Raw genomic sequence first — 12,507 nt, 5'->3', positions numbered from 1 at the left:
CCTTAAAGTTGATTACGGGTATGCAATTTTAGCTATGGCAATTGTGTAGCTAGAATCAACTTATCTACAATCAACTTGCCTGGCCATCCTCTCAGAGGGAGGTCAACGGACAAAACTGTCCAGTGACCTCCCTTACTCCTTGCAATATTGAGGAGTACAGGGGTCAACTGTTGACCACGGGTCATTTGATTTCACATGTCCCTACAAGGTGTGTGACATCAAACCCTGGAAGATGGACTCTGACCTGGTTGATCTGCGAGGTACTGAAGACATACCCTGACTCTTTTACTGTCTAAAAGAACAATGGTCAGTCACAGGAAGCAATTCTTCTTGTGACCACTACTTCTATGATGTTTACTGATATGAATGGTCAAAATATTTGAATGGTATTTAGATAAGGATAAGGTACACGACTGTATGATTGAGCTGTTTGCCATCCGTGCCTTTTTTAAACCTGTGAAATACTTCTGAATAGTTCATTATTTAATTTCTGACTGTAAAACAATGGCTTAAATTATGCTCATCTAGTCTAGACACAATAATAAATTATATATTTTAATACACTGTAATAATTACTTAACACTCCTGTGGGTTATAATATTCCCCATCTAAAAGGTTGCTTTGAAAACCTGACACTTTCATTTACTGGTAAGCGCTGGATTGAAAATAAATCTTCTATTATGTACTTAACTGTAACTGAGATTCCTGACACACAGTTATAAATCAAAGTTAAATAAACAGTTTTGGTTAGCAGGTAAATGTTCCATCACATGCTCCATAACCATGTACTGTATTGATTTTTTTAAATGTTGTCTAACTCTCTTAGACTGGCTGTCGAGCCATAATCTGCCAGTTTTCCATTCCTATTTGTGCTGTGGTTCTCAGCCACTCCATACTGTATTTTTCTTTGCATTCTCATCAAAACTGACTAGTACGGCAGAACTGTGGGAAACTTTAAGTACATAACTCCCCATATGGTCATGCTAATCAGGATTACTTGTAAAACAACTCTGCTACAGTTTTGATTCAGATTCACTTAGGGCTTTCGAAACACCTTGAGACAATTTTAAGTCAATGGGATAAACTGTTTGGGGTTTTGTTTGTTTCGGTATTGTTTTATTTTTTGAGAGGAAACAACGTTGATAAAACAAACCAACATTTTTATTCACAGCAAAACTCAGGGATTAGAATTCTACCAATTCAAAGATCTTTGCAGGAACCCTTAAAAACTGAATCTACTGAACTGTCTGATCTCTTCTGTACAGTCTTTCCTCTCCCAAAACAACTATTTCACATTGTTTCTAATGACTAAAGCTTTGTAATGGACTATGTGAAGGAAGCTTTGTTTTCCTTCTGTGTTGAATCAAAACAATCGCTTGGTTGCCAAATAGGAGAATCAGTACACAGCTAATGTTATTTCAAGGTAGATTTCTGAGTAATGTTTTGAATTCATGCATTCATGCTATTGTGTCTAAATCTCTTCCAGTCCCTAATTGTGGGTCATTTTTTGTGCATGTAAAGTAGTTTTCCAGCTCTTCTGAGTTCTAATTTTATCTGAACTTTTCCAAGTATATGCGATAATTATATAAGAAATCATTTTACATTCATTTTGGAACTAGAACATATTTTGAACAAAATGCATTGGTTTTGTAAATGTGAACTACTTTCTGAATTATAGAAAAAGGTCTTGTTTCAAAGTAAAGACTTCTTCAATTAGGCATTCAGAAGAGTAACTCTTTAATTTCTGATTGGTACAGTAACACATTCATTTAGATCCTTAAAGCAAATGCTACTTTACAGGAATATATTTCTGTATATTTTTTTCTGCCAAATACACATTTTTGGCAATATTCTAGAGTAATTTTAAGGCACTACTATGCAAAAAAGTTACTATTTTAATGTACAAAAGCTAGAATATGTAAATCAAATTTAATTTTAACAATTAATAATGTATTATGTCTATAGTAAATGGTGTTATTTTAAAAATTGCAGAAAAGGTAGTCTCATAAGTATTTGTCACACACCATTGGAGATGAGATACAGTGAAACATAAAATAGTATAAATTAAATAACAGATATTTAAGTCTATTCTAAATTGACCATTTTCTTCCTAACTCTCTGGTTTGCCAGAGTTTAATAATGAGAAATTCAATCTTGGCCTCTGGAAAGAAAAACAACTAAGTCATCAGATGCCATGCATAATTTACATGGGTTTTCAGTAGAGATAACTTGATGGGATAACTTGATGGGAACTGTCCAGAAATTATCATTTTGAGCAATTCTAAAGCTTTTGTAGCATTAAAATATCTGCTGACTAGTGCCTAAGTGCATGATTTAGTAAATATAGCAATATGTAGTAAAAAGTAGCAATATGAGACCTAAACAATCTTTTATTGTGTCTAAAACTCGGACTGACCTCAGTAAAATGACAATGAAGAAAAGACTGGCAAGTTAACTGAGACATCTAATGACAGCAAATATGAATATTATAACATCTTCTGGGTGAAATATGGCAAGATGCTGCATGTCACCATTTCAAGAACTCAGGCAGCTGGCATAGTCAGTTTTGACACTGACAAAATTTAACTAGGACATATCCAGTTAAGTAGATGAAATACATTTACAGAAGATTCTAGGGCATGTCTATGATGACAAACTAAATTACAATGAAACAGTAGCTGAATAATAGACTAAAATCTGAATTAGTTTCAGCTGTTAAATAGTAATTGAAACCCATTATTAAAAAGCAATGTCAATTTCCACTCATTTAGCCTATTGCATTACACTGTAAAATGACGAGCAATTCATGGTTATTTTAAAAATCTCTTCAGTCAGACCCATGCAGTGCTCAGAGGCCACTCCATTTCTGCATACCTGCTATTTGATTACTTCTTTGGTGAAATCCTGGCCTTCTGAAGCCAAACGGAAGCCCTGGGCTTTGGTGGCATGATTTCATGCCTTGTGCCTTAAACCAGAGAAGAGGACCTTACAGATCATCATCCTAATAAAATAGACACTGTGAAAAAAAAAACAAGTGATTTAATGAATTCCAGGTTTTTTACTCTGCCTGCATCTATACTAGCAAGTTCTTTTGAAAGATTTTTCAAAAGAAGGGGGCTCTTTCGAATGAGCCCATGGAGCGTCTACAAACAAAAAGTGTTTTTGCAAAAGTAAATCAAAAGAATGTGGAGCTCCTTTTGAAATCACTCTTCCTTTCCTGTTTCAGGAGGAGTGCCCCCTTCCAAAAGCTTCTTTTGAAAGAAAACGTGTGTAGACACTCTGCAGGGCCCTTCTTTCGAAAGTCTTCATTTGCAATCCCTGGCCAGTTCTTTTGAAAAAGTGGGGGGCTGTGTGCAGGCTTGCTTTCGAAAGAGGAGATCATTCTTTTCATCCACTTTTCTGCATATGGGTGCACTCTTTCAAAGGAAGTTCTTTCAGAAGAGATCTTCCAGAAGAGCTTCTTTTGAAAGATCTCTGCAGTGTAGATATAGCCTCTTTGTATTTTGCTCTGATATACCTATTGCTGTTGAATCATCAGTGGCTTGAATGACAGTGTAGAGTTCATGCCATACTCTTCCTAAAGTGATATAGGGGAGTGGCTGACATAGCAGAATGAGTATTTTAGTGTTAAGGACTTGGTAACACTTGGAAATCTATCTCAACAACTATTCCAGAATTAAATATTCCAAAAAAGCTATGTTTATAAATTTATCCTTGTAGACAAACATTTAAAGGGGGTTTGAATCACCAACCACTCTGTTATGTAATGTACATTTAAAAGTAACATATAATATAAACACACAACTAAATGTTTATATATATTATAGATCAATAGATAGATAGATAGATGTAAACATTTAGTTGTGGTGCCCCTTTGCTGAGAAATAGTAGAATTAGTAGACTTGAAGTTTAGTTTCCTGTTTGGAGCCAAAAGTGATGACATAGAGTTGGAGATTTTTTCAGTGCTATTTGTTTGTTTATATGTTGTACGTGAGACCTGTTTCCTTGAAGAGATGGTATCAGACTGCACATGGGTAACTTCTTTCAGCAGAAACCTCAGGTCAGGCACCATTGTCCTGTCCTCAAAAGCTGGCTTGCACCTCTATATCACCCCCACCTTGGTCAAATCCTGTTGGTTAACAACCTCCGCGTGCATGTCCCTCACCTCCTTCTTTTTATGTCTGAGAAATCCCTGATCTGAGGCTATTCAGCTAGACCATATGCCTGTGAAGAGTGAGCCTTGATATCAACCCTCCTTGTGCGCCACTGCTCAGGGGAATCTCCGGTCTGATCTATATTTGATACTTACATCAGCATAGGTGTATGGCACTCTGTGCTGACCTCGCCCCTGGTGAAGACTCAGCTATGTCAGTGGAACAATGCTTCAGTCAATCTAGGCACTGTCACTAAGGGAAGTGAATCACTTACCGTGATGGGAAAAACCCTTCCATTGTAAGTATATATGCCACCGCACTACAGAAGCATAGCTGTAGCTGTGCTGCTGGAGCACTCTTAGGGCACGCCTTCTCTTCAGGCTGGAGCAACAGGGGAGTAATCATTCCACTGGGAGATGATTTATCGCATCTAGTATAGGCACCATAAATCGACTGAGGATCACTCTCCTGTCTGCTCTGGTATTCCACCAGAATGAGAAGAGTGAGAGTACTGGATAGGAGATGTTTTTCTTCTGTCGACCCAGCATGCGGTGGGGTCTGTGGTAAGGAGATCGAAGCTACATTCATTTGAGTTACACTACTAATTGTGTAACTTAGATTGGCCTGTCTCCGTAGTGTAGACTTGCCTTTAGTGCAGACCTTGCTGCAGAGTTTCAACTGCTGGACAAAGGAGTTGTGCACTGGAGGCGTTATAGAAGAAGGAGTATGCTTTCAGGCACACAGTATCCATAACGATTCTCTGGAAGTGGTTACTTCAGGACATCTTCATTCTTTCCATTTGGGATTTCACCCTGAATGTTAATACATCAGTGACCTATAATGTTCATGCCATTGACACCTTTTGCCATAACATTGTTTTTCTCTTTATGTACCTTCTGTTGTAGAATCTCTTGGTACTTGGTCTGTATACAAGCAGACCGCTTGGATCTATCCGCCCGAATCTCCAGCTTGAAGGTCTTTGCCCACGAAAGCTTATGCCTCAAAATATCTGTTAGTCTATAAGGTGCACGGGACTTGTTATTCTGTTGATAGTGAATCAGGTCTGGGTAGGGATGCAGAAACACTTGTTAGGCACCTGGGCAAAGGTGGAAGGGGGCCTGGATCTGTGCCCCCAGAATGGACAAAGCATCAGAGAGAAGGGGCAGGCCTGTAGTTAGCCTTCCCTAGCCATCCTTCCATGGATCTAGAAAGGTGTGTTGTGGGTGGGTGTGTGATCATGTTAGCACTGGAAATGTATTACAGACTTTGCATCTATTGTTCTGGCAGGATCTGGTGCCACTTAGAGTTGATGTGTGCTGCTCTGCCAGAATCTTGATTGTGATGATGAGGCCGGGGGATTGTTTGAAGGCCAGAGGAGAGGGTTCTGCAAAGGTTTCTTTGAGAATAAAATCCTCAGGGAGTATGGATTAGTTATTTGATGATGCCCCATATGGGCTCCAATATGGAATGGTAAGTGACAAGTAGGAGTGTATGGTCAGAGAAGGTTTTATTTCTGTACTGAAGTAGGTTCTATCTGTATTTTTGGGGTGGTCTATTCCATGATGTGATCTACTTCTCTGGTTCTTATTTAGTGAAGGTGGCTTTGAGTGTGCAAAGTTTTCTATCCCAGGCCACCTCACCTAGAATGGTCCCTTGAAATATGTGTTAAGTACTTACTCTAAACAATCTGCTCCATTTTGTATTTAGCTGTTGCACTTTGAATGGGTTTCCCAGACCGGAAGACGAGCTTGTGTCTCTCACCAACAGAAATTGGTCCAATAAAAGTTATTGCCTCACCCACTTTGTCACTCTCCTATCCTGGGACCCATACAGCCACAACAGCACTACATACAACAAAAGAAGATAACTCCAGCTAGTCAGTCTGAACTGCACTATTCAGTGTAGGTGGCTGGTGGAATGGGCACAGGAAACCCCCCTCAAGGCCCCCCCACTCCTCCAAATTCCCAGCAGGGGAGAACATGAAGCTTCAAGGCAGAGAGAGGGAGCATCATGTCCATAATGTGAGGGAGAATCTTCCAGCCTCCACCTAGAAACTCCATCCTCCAGCAGTGATCAAAGGGGAAATCCTCCACCAGGAATCTTCCTTCACTCTCATAGCAGGTGGCTGCGGGGAGACACAGGGAAGAGAGACGCTACGTCCCATGATCAGGGTAAAGAGAGGTACAACCTCTTCCTTGGTCTCCATGTGCTGTCCCTTTCCAGCCACAGGATTTCACATACAAGCAGACACAGTCACCTAGGCTATTGCCACTCCCTCACCCCAATTTTCCATTTGCCAACCATTAAACCCCATGTCTGAGTTTTACAGTTCTCCAGGCAGCCCAGCAACACTGGTTCCCTTCTCTCCCCATCCATGGAGGTGGTATGGGGAAAACAGGAAGGTAGTTGTTGGAGAAGGAGGGAAAGTGGGCATCCAGGCTACCATTACAAATGAAGCTAGAAGAAAAATGAAATTAAAACATCGCCTGGAGAGGTAGATGGGAGAGACTTATGTAGCGCTTTGAAAGCAAAGTCTAAATATTTAAAATTGACATGGCAGCCAGATATGAGCTAGTAGAGGGTTTCAAAGAACAGAGTGCTAAGGGCAGAGAACGAGAGAGAGATTCTAGCTGCTACATTTTGGATTTATTGTAGGTTTTTACTGTAGGAAAACAGACTCCCTGCCCCCAAAGCGCCCCCCTTCTATCCCCCATGTTAGCAAACATGGTACAATTGGAGGTATCATGTTTTCACTCCACATTTTTAAACACAGCTTAACAATTTGGGTAGACAGGGTTTAAAAACTTTCAAAAGATGTTAGTTGGGCATGATTTACTTCTAGGAAAGACTAAGACCATTTTAAATGTTGTCTATATTTGGTGTTAAGTGATGTTTAAAACTGTGTGAATCAAAACATGTTAGGTGACAATTTTTCAAAAAAAAATGCTTTTCCCTTCTCACAGAATCACAGAATGACAGGGCTGGAAGGGACCTCAGGAGGTCATCTAGTCCAGCCCCCTGCTTCAAGCAGGATCAACCCTCACTAAGTCATCCCAGCCAGGACCTTGTCCAGCCAGGACTTAAAAACCTCAAGGGATGGAGAATCCACCACCTCTCTAGGCAACGCATTCCAGTGCTTTACCACTTGCCTGGTGAAGTAGATTTTCCTAATATCTAACCTACACCTTTCCCTCTTCAACTTCAGACCATAACTCCTTGTTCTGCCATCTGACACCACTGAGAACAGTTTCTCACCCTCCTTTTTAGAGCTCCCCTTCAGGAAGTTGAAGGCTGCTATTAAATCACCTCTAAGTCTTCTCTTCTGTAAACTAAACAAGCCCAAATCCCTCAGCCTATCCTCATAGGTCTTGTGCTCCAGCCCCTTAATCATTTTTGTTGCCCTTCGCTGAACCTGCTGCAGCAAATCCACATCCTTTTTATACTGGGGGGCCCAAAACTGGACACAATATTCCAGATGTGGCCTCACCAGTGCCGAATAAAGAGGAATAACTACTTCTCTAGATCTGCTTGAAATGTTCCTCCTAATGCACCCCAGTATGCTGTTAGCTTTCTTGGCTACAAGGGCACACTGCTTACTTATATCCAGCCTTTCATCCACCATAACCCCTAGGTCCCTTTCCACTGTACTGCTGCTGAGCCAGTCGGTCCCCAGCCTGTAACAATGTTTGGGATTCTTCCGCCCCAGGTACAGGACTCTACACTTCTCCTTATTGAACTGCATCAGATTTCTTTTGGCCCAGTCCTCCAATTTATCCAGGTCCCTCTGGATTCTCTCTCCACCCTCCAACGTATCTACCTCTCCCCCTAGTTTTGTGCCATCTGTCATTCTCTATGTAGGGTTTGAGAGGATTTAAGCCTGGTCTATCTATTGAGAGAATCAAGGCTTGAAGACTAACAAGGCACATTTCACTAACAAATTAGGCCACATCAGAACATGCCCTTGAGGAGATAGCTGACACAACGTTAAGTATGGCAATCCTTGTGTATTCTGAGCGCTTAAAATTCTGTTAGTTCCACCAATCCAAAGTCATATTCTACTACAACACAATATACTACAGAAATTGTCATTACTGTGATTAAAAAAACATTTCTGGTGACCATGTACCTATGCTCCAATGGCTACATTCTGAAGACCACTGAGGTAAATTACCCAAATCAAAAGTATTTACTTCATTCTCTCCAACAGATATTGCTACTAACTGACATAGCCTTTCTCAAGATGGAGACTTTCTTTTGCATTTTAACACCTTTTCCCCACATTGAGATTTTTAACGTTTCTGCATTTTAAACAGTTTCAGGGAAGACAAAAACAAACCTGTTAACATAACTTATTCTGTGAAGATTCTCCCTGCTAGCTATTTAGAAGCTAATTGAAATAATTTCTTCTCTAAGGCAGTATCAAAAGGTTTGTGGCTCAGTCTCAGTCATTTCCTATGGCAACTCAATCTGTTGGGGTGGACAGAACAATCAAAACCCTTTGACTCAACAATTATGCATATTTGCTAAACGTTTCTGTTTTTCTCATTCAGAGCCATTCCAGCACAGTAGCTTTAATGAGTCTCTTCCAGCTGAGGCAGACATGTTCCCAGAACTTCACCAGTACAGTGAAAAGTTCAATTCTTAGTAAATTACAGAAAATTTAAGGACAGAGGAAACTTGAAATTGCATAGTGATTTCTCTCTAGTTCCTGGTAATTCTGTCTATGTATAGCCTTTTACACAAAGCCATTTTGCCCAAGTTGTTGATTTACTCCTAATTTCCGAATTAGAGAAATTGTCCTCCCTTATCCAGAGTTGCAGTCAGGGACTAATCATGCTCCGACCAAACTCCATGAAAACTTCCATTGACTTCAGCAGGTACAAGATCACCCTCTTAGACCTTCGTGTACTTTAAGGAAATTTGCATTGGTGTACCTGGGGAGATGCTACACTGCAGAAAGTAGAGCATACATTGGTGTGGTTTAAAATGGTGTAGTGCATTTCTGTGGCCGTGTGTTGCTCTAATTTACTCTAGGGTAAGATGGTGTCCATTGGTGTGTGCTTCAGCCATGACCAAGTCCTGTGGATACTCTGGGGACTACGTATTTTAAAGCACTGGGTGTAAAGGATTATAGATTCAAGGATGTTAAGGCTAGCGGGACCACTGTGATCCTTTAGTCTATGCTCCTGTATAGAACAGACCATAGGACTTCCCCAAAGTAATGGTTTGAATTAAAACAAAGGTTTAAGAAAAGCATCAAATCTTGACTTTAAAATTTTGAAATATGGGGAATCTATCACAACCATTAGCCAATTGTTCAAATGTTGATAAATGGAAAGTAGTGCACACTGGGAAACAATCACAGCTACAGATACAAAATGATGGGGTCTAAATTAGCTATTACCAATAAAGAAAAAGATATTAGAGTCATCCTGGATAGTTCTCTGAAAACATCTGCTCAATATGCAACAGCTGTCAAATAAAATGAATTAACAGATTTTTTGGAGCATAAGTTTTCGTGGGCAAAGACCCACTTCATCGGACCCACTTGCATTTGACAAAGGGGGTCTTTATCCATGAAAGCTTATGCTCCAGAAATCTTTTAGTGCCCCAGGACTTCTTGTTTTTGTGGATCCAGACTAACATGGCTACCCCTGTGGTACTTATAGCATGAATTGAGATTTCTGGGAGTCAACAAGGCAGATGGCGGCTGCATAGCGGTCCGAGTCCCTTCTTCTTCCCACCTCCTAAAATCCACAACCACACACAAATGAATTGCTTTTTTTACCCACCTAACTTTCATTTGATATTAACTATGGCAAGATATTGCCAGGTGTTTGTCAATAGATAACTCTTTTCTTTTAATTTAAGACCATTAAGGAGATTGCTTGTTCTCCAGACTTTCTAGGAAATGCTAAAAAAGCAGAAGCTACTGACTAGAGAGGCTGCCCCATGAGACTAGATGATACTACAGGCTGGCTAAAACAAGTTTCAAGCAAACAACTCTCTTGAGAAAAATAGCAAAAGATTTAAATGATATCCAAAGTATTATTAGAAGTATGAATCAAAATAACTCGTAAGGCTTGGCAGCAGGACTGCGGGAGTCTGTAAACAGAATCTCCTCCCTATGAGATATTGGGCAGGTCTACACACAGGTTGGGAAGATGGATTTAAGTTGTGCAACCTCAGCTCTGGGAAAAGCGTAGCTGAGGGTGATGTACTTAGATCCACTTACCGTGGTGTCTTTGCTGAAGTGTGAGGACAGGAGATGTTCTCCCATTGACTGCCCTTGTGTTTCTTGTTGAGGTGAACTACTGGAGTCAGTAACAGCGAAGGAGCCGTGTTAGTCTATATAGTAACAAAACAAAAAAACAGTCAAGTAGCACTTTAAAGACGAACAAAATAGTTTATTAGGTGATGAGCTTTCATGGGACAGACCCACTTCTTCAGACCATAGCCAGACCAGAACAGACTCAATATTGGAGTCTGTGGGAGAGCGATCAGCAGTCAATTTGTCGTGTCTTTACCAAACTAGATAAACTGATGCCCTGCTGGATCAATCACTGCTCCATCAATTGTGACTGGAGGTGAAGGAAAGCCCGTTGTGAGTATTATGAGTATAACCGTTGGTGCAGGAACTAGGGGTGCTAGAGGTGCTGCTGTATCCCATTAGCTTGAAGTGGTTTTCCTCATATCTGGGGTTTATATGTCTCAGCACTTCAACTATGCAATTGCTCCCACACCCTTGAGTATAACTGCAGCGCAACTGGCAATGACTACTAAATTACTGCAGGAGAAGGTTAATGATCTTGAGGGAAAGTCAAGAAAGAACAATCTGAGATTTGCCTGGTTTCCCAAGGTCCTTGGAAAAGGGAAGCCTGTGAAATTTTTATCCCCCATGCAACCAGTGTTTTTGACTGCCCCAAGATCAGAACTTAGATTTCGAGAGAGTACACCGCTCCCTTGCCCCCCAGGCTCGTCCACATGTACAGCCACAGGACATAATGGTATGATTTGCTTAAAACACAATATTAAGGAACAGAGAGATAGCTGTGCTAGTCTATATACTATGAAAACAAGAAAGCAGTCCAGTAGCACTTTAAAGAGTAACAAAATATTTTATTAGATGATGAACTTTCGTGGGACAGACTCAAGAAGTGGGACTGTCCCACGAAAGCTCATAACCTAATAACATATTTTCTTAGTCTTTAAAGTGCTACTGGACTGCTTTTTTGTTTTGATAATATGAAGGAACTCATTCTTTAAAAAGCCTGAAAATTTAAAAATCTGGAAATAATTTATTTGCCCTAAAATATATGCTTATTAGAAGTACAAAGAATTACACTGAGTAATGAAGCTTTCAGTTCAATAATGAGTCTTTTCAATTCCCTGACTGTACAGAATTCTGCTCTCCTAAAATCCTGTCCAAGAATAATTATTATTGCTGGTTACACTTCACCAAATTACAGAGACTGCGTTAGTATGTTAGTTGTGCTTTTTTTTTTTTCAAGTAATACTAGTTCAGGAGCTTTCCTTTAGATTCTATTTTTGTTAAATGTGTTGACACACACATTATGCCTTACATAATGTCATGGTTTACATTGCTGGTGTTGCCATTGAACTACGGGCTTCATAATACAGTCCCACATGGACCAGGTTCCGTGGGTCAAAGTTTATGTCAAATTGCTCTGCCAATGAACCCTAATCTGCAAAATGATCCAGTTATCTTAGAAGAAGGTTATCTAAACAATTTGTATAACTTATATGTCCACTACACACTTGTTCTTAAGTTAGACACTAGCCTCCTTTGTTTTTTATTGTTGTTGTGGATAGTGCAGAAACCATGCCCTGCCTTAACCTTAGATTGTTTCTTTTTTATACATGTAGGAGTCCAATTATACTCCTGAATGAGAGTTTTGAAGTGGGGACTGGGGGAAAGGAGTGACAACAAGGCACAATCTTCTAACCTCCAGGACTTAAGCTTTGGTCCTACAGGAGAAACGTTATATATTTTCAAGTGATCCTTGGTCAGTTTTGACCACTTCATTTCTTTTTCTTAATTTTGCTATCCATTTCCCAAACAGTACTTATCTTTTGCCATGTCCTAAGCTGCCTTAACCTATCTGCTTTCCTCTACCCCTCATGTTCTTGAGGTGGTTGGAGGAAACCCATATATATAATTTTTAGATCTGGTATTACCATTGGCCCAAGCAATGAGGACAGTAGTCAGGCACTTGATAAAGACATATTCAACCTAAACACTTCTTACGACTAATACTAAAAATTGTGTTTCCTGAAACATCAGAAAGGTAAGTTATCTGATAAAAGAGAACACTTATCACCCATCTAAAAC

General features: G+C 40.0%; 1 long non-coding RNA gene across 4 annotated transcripts in view; it reads right to left on the bottom strand.

The window, feature by feature from the left end:
• LOC142011121 (uncharacterized) overlaps window positions 1-12,507 on the bottom strand; it is a 41,062-nt gene that overhangs the window by 5,213 nt on the left and 23,342 nt on the right. For 2 of the 4 annotated variants that reach the window (XR_012644970.1, XR_012644969.1), the window contains exons 2-3: window positions 10,390-10,502; window positions 1,668-6,279 (exon numbers count right to left, since the gene is read on the bottom strand). This is a non-coding gene — a long non-coding RNA (uncharacterized LOC142011121). Of the gene's footprint in view, window positions 1-1,667; window positions 6,280-10,389; window positions 10,503-12,507 lie in introns of those variants that run through there. The other 2 variants (XR_012644971.1, XR_012644973.1) reach the window with 2 other exon arrangements.

Source organism: Carettochelys insculpta, chromosome 1 (genome assembly GCF_033958435.1).
Source record: "Carettochelys insculpta isolate YL-2023 chromosome 1, ASM3395843v1, whole genome shotgun sequence".
NCBI classification, from domain to species: Eukaryota; Metazoa; Chordata; order Testudines; family Carettochelyidae; genus Carettochelys; species Carettochelys insculpta.
This window is presented reverse-complemented; position numbering and strand designations above follow the sequence as displayed.